Genomic DNA, 4,184 nt, shown 5'->3' with positions numbered 1-4,184 from the left:
CCCCCCCGCCCCGCCGCCCGCCCCGCCCTTCTCGTTTTCGCGTCTGCATTGTGTCACACATTCTAATCATTCATGAAAAAGCCAGCCAAAGCATCCCAAGCATGATTCCCCTCTGATAGTTGCCATGGCGACCCTGGGAGGTAGCCAACCCCCTGATGGTCGTCATGGAAACAGAGAAGCCCACAGCAACAATGGCTTGGGGCAGGCGAGCAGACAGCACAGGTTGTGGGGCAGCAAGCAGGCCCCTCATGCCTGCGGCTGGGGAAGGCATGGGGAGGACCCGGCCCAACTCGCTGGTGCGCCGTGTCTCCAGCTTACAGGGTCGGGGTCTGCCCCGCAAGTTCCGAACACCAGACGAGGTGAACTGAGCAGAGAGAATGTCAGAGAAACACCCAAGGAGGGTCGTGGGGCCAGAGATGGAGCCACAGCAAAGCCTCCATCTCAAGGTGAGGGAGATCTGGGTGGACGGCTTTCTCCCGCAGCCCTGAGACCCTCGCTGTAGCACTGCCTGGACCCTCCACCCACCCACCCTGCCTCCGCGGCCCGCCACCCTTCATCACCAGGGGGTCTCAGCACCCAGGCCTCTGGACCCCTGGTCGCCCCCGGCAACACAGCCACTCTCCCGGGCGCTGGTGCGGGAGAGCAGGACGGCAGCAGGGCCAGTGTGGCCTCCGGGGGGAGCCGTGACCCTCTGTTCCCCTCGCAGCCACACGTGCGCTCGAGACAGACGTGCAGCCGCTCCTGGGGCAATCCTAGTAGGGAAGTAAGAGATGCTTCCTGACTGTGGCTCGACGCCTGGCATCTGGGGGGACCCAAGAGTGCCCCACGGGCCGCCCCGCCCTCTGGTGCAGGGGTCAACGCTGGGCTGGAGAAGCCACCAGGAGGGCTGGTGGGCCAGGCCGCTGGGAGGCCATGAGAAACTTCTCCGGGACAAGCGGCTATCATTCCAGCTCTCTCCCAGCACGCCAGGGCATAGCTGGGCGGTGAGTCACCAGCTGTTTACAGAGCTGGGCTCACATTCCCACAGGCTGAGGCCCCGCCCACCCACCGGACCAGCTCCCACCCGGTGGGAAAAGGAAGGGCGGGGCTCCGCTCGGACCCCGAGCAGACCCTCAGTAACGTACTGGCCTGGCCAGGACCTGGGCACCTTCAGGGCAGGGACGCCTCCCCTGGGGACCTGCCCACCGTGACATTGCCTGGTGGGTTTGCCCATTCCCAAGATGTACATAGGCCTGGGCCTCAGCACCCCATGGGCTTGGCCCCCTGCCCTCTGCATAGGTCCCACAAGCGTTAGGCGCCCTTGTCCACCAGGTCAAGGTCGCCCAGGCAGACCCTCAGGCTACGTCCACCGGCTCTGAGCCCACCTCGTCCACCACCTGGGCTACTGGGGCCCAGGACCATGGGCGAGGAGCCCCGGCAGAGACGGGAGAGAGTGGTCCGGCTGGGGTTCCAGCCAGGGTCTGACCTCAAGGAGCTTTCCTCAGTTCTCAGGCCTTCTGTGTCCAAGCAGATGGTGTGAATGCGTGTAAATATGGAGCCGAGGGGCTGGTCACCAGCTGGGGGTGATGAAGCAGACCCCCTTCTCTCTGTGGGTCTCGATCTTCCCTTTTGAAAAATGAGGGGATCAGAACCAAGGGCCCCAGTGCCAAATGTCCTCAGCTGGGCCACGCAGGTGACGCCGCGAGAGACACTCTGGCCGAGGGCCGCGCTCTCAACCCCCCGGGCTGCAAGGCCTGTACCAGCACCCCGGCCCTGCGGAAAGGTGGCAAGTCCGGGGCGGGAGCAGACACCCACCGCCCTGCTCAGCATCATGACCCCCACTGCCTTGGCTTCTGCCACCTCCTCAGGGGCCTGCTCCTCCCGGCCCGGTGCCTGCCCGAGGGGCTCACGCCGAAGTCCGGGCTGCAGGCCCCGGGGCAGAGGGCCCTTCTGCGGACTCGGGGCAGGGACAGGAGCGGCTCGGTTACTCACCTCTCGCCCAACACCCAAAACACACAAAGTATTGACCTCACGTCACTTCTGACTTCAGAAAAACAGCAGCTCGCTCTTGGAAAGAGGTTCGGAGAAGAGGTTTGTAGGTGTGAAGAGTTTAAACACCTGATTTTGAAACAACGGCCCTGAAAGGGTATTTGTGAACCACGGAACGTCAGGCAACCTCATGGGCCAGCAGCGCTCACACAGCACGAACCGCTTTCTGGGACTCGGCTGGAACCGGCTGGGGTGGGAGACAGCAGGGGTGCTCAGTGCCAGCGCCGCCGCATCGGAGCCTGGTCACCCCACACGTCTTTCCAACAGCCCCGCACGAGGAAGGACCCCGGGCACTGCGTCCCAGCCGCCGAGTAACAGAACCTGGCGACACACGTGCAGAGAGCCCTTGGGCTCGTCCTGGTGGGGTCACCCCAGAAGCTCGGTGGCCAGCGCTAGGCTGGGAGCCCGGATGGCGGGGCTGCCCTCCGCTCGCCCCCTCCCCAAGCCCTGAAGGAGCCGCTGGGCCAGACGGCGTGCAGCACACACCTCTACCCTAGAACACCTTCCAGGCGACCGTCAGCCTAACTAAGGCTGGTTTTCAACCCAGAGCCGGAAACTCCATTCTCACGTACAGCTGAACACGGAAGAGGGCTTCCTCTCTAGGAAAAGGGAACCCCAGCAGACTAGATGGAGGCAATTCAGGTGACCATGTAGTCTGGAGGGCCTTCGGGAGCTGGGGCGTCCCTCCCCTTCCAGGCCCATTAGGAACAGGGCGGGGCAGGGAGGCCAGGTCTGACAGTTCAGGACTGCTCTTCCGGAAGGCAGGTGAGCCTGGGCCAGGACCACTTCTTACCTTCCCTCTCACAAATCCCTTCCTCGGTTGTGACCTAGCTCCTGAGGTGACTCACGGCCTGGCCATCCCCCGTGTGCTCCGGCCCTTGAGGGGCTGGGCCGGGGTCCAGGGCCCGGGGGACATTTTCTCCATCAGGGGAGCCAGTGGCTGACAGGAGCACTGACCCACCCGAACAGCCCCGGGTTTGGATTACCTGGGAGCAAGGGAGGCTTAAGAGTTTCAGGTTCTCACCTAGACTGGACGACTAGCCCGCCTGCCCAGATCGTGAGCTTGCGCCTGAGAAGCCGCGTCTCTGATACCGAGCAGCGTGGGCCCTCGAAACACTGCTCCTGTCCGGCCCGTGCCCGTGCCCCTCAGCCCAAGATAAGCGGACGGAGCAGCCCTGCCATTCCCAGGCCTTGAGGGTGTCAGGTCAGAGGAGGAGGAGGAGGAGGAGGAGGGAGGGCAGGTTCCCACTCCCGCGGCTGAGAGCGAACCCCAAAGCCAGAAGCCACCATGATGTGGCTGCTCCCGCTCTGGCCGCACAGCGAGCACCTGTCTGCCAAACAAGCACACGTTGACTCATCCCATGAACAAACGAGCTGAAGACAGGCCCCAGAACCAGAAGGCCTCCCACCGCCCAGCCCCAGCTCCCCAAGATGGGGTGTGTGTCCTGCCGCACCTCTACGAGCATCCCACCAGCCCGGCCTGCACCCAGCCTCCAGGCTGGCCCTGGCTGGCCGCCCTCCGGCAAGACGTGACTGTCTGCCTGCCTCGGAGGACGTCTGGTCACCTTGCCTTTGCAGCCCGAGGAAGCTGTGTCATCCTGGCTACGTCCAGAGGTGACTCAGGCAGCTGCCGGGCTGACAGCAGGCTGAACGCCGCCCCGCACCCGCCATGCCCCATGCCCCTCTGCTCCTGTCACGCAGCTTCAGGCCAGGCCCTGATCCCCTCAAGCCCCCGGGGGGTTCCCCTCTGGCTTCTGCTCTCCCCCAGCCCAGCTGTGCCACGCAGGGCTCCAACCAGCCCAACCTCCAAGTCTAGCCAGGGATGCCCCTGGAGAACCCACAGCCTGCACGGGCCCCGGAGGCTCACTCTCTCTCCACACCTGCCCTCCTCCTGGGTCTCCAGCTCAGGTGATGATGGCCCCCCAGGCCTCACCTCTCCTTCCATGCCCACCTGCTAGGCTCGGCCTGCATCATCCTGTAGATGCTCCGGCCCTACAGCACGGCCGGGGCTCAGGCCCCCTGCATCTCGTCTGTATTCCTATCTCAGTCCCTCAAATGCAGCCCCTCCAAGCAGGCAGAGGGAGCCCCCCTGGTCAGAGTCCCTCCTGAGCCCGCCTCTCTCCTGACCACCTGTTGCCATGCCAGCCCCCCCCCCC

Source organism: Lipotes vexillifer, unplaced genomic scaffold, assembly GCF_000442215.2.
Source record: "Lipotes vexillifer unplaced genomic scaffold, Lipotes_vexillifer_v1.1 scaffold1701, whole genome shotgun sequence".
Taxonomy (NCBI): Eukaryota; Metazoa; Chordata; class Mammalia; order Artiodactyla; family Lipotidae; genus Lipotes; species Lipotes vexillifer.
Note: the sequence above shows the minus strand (reverse complement) of the source record.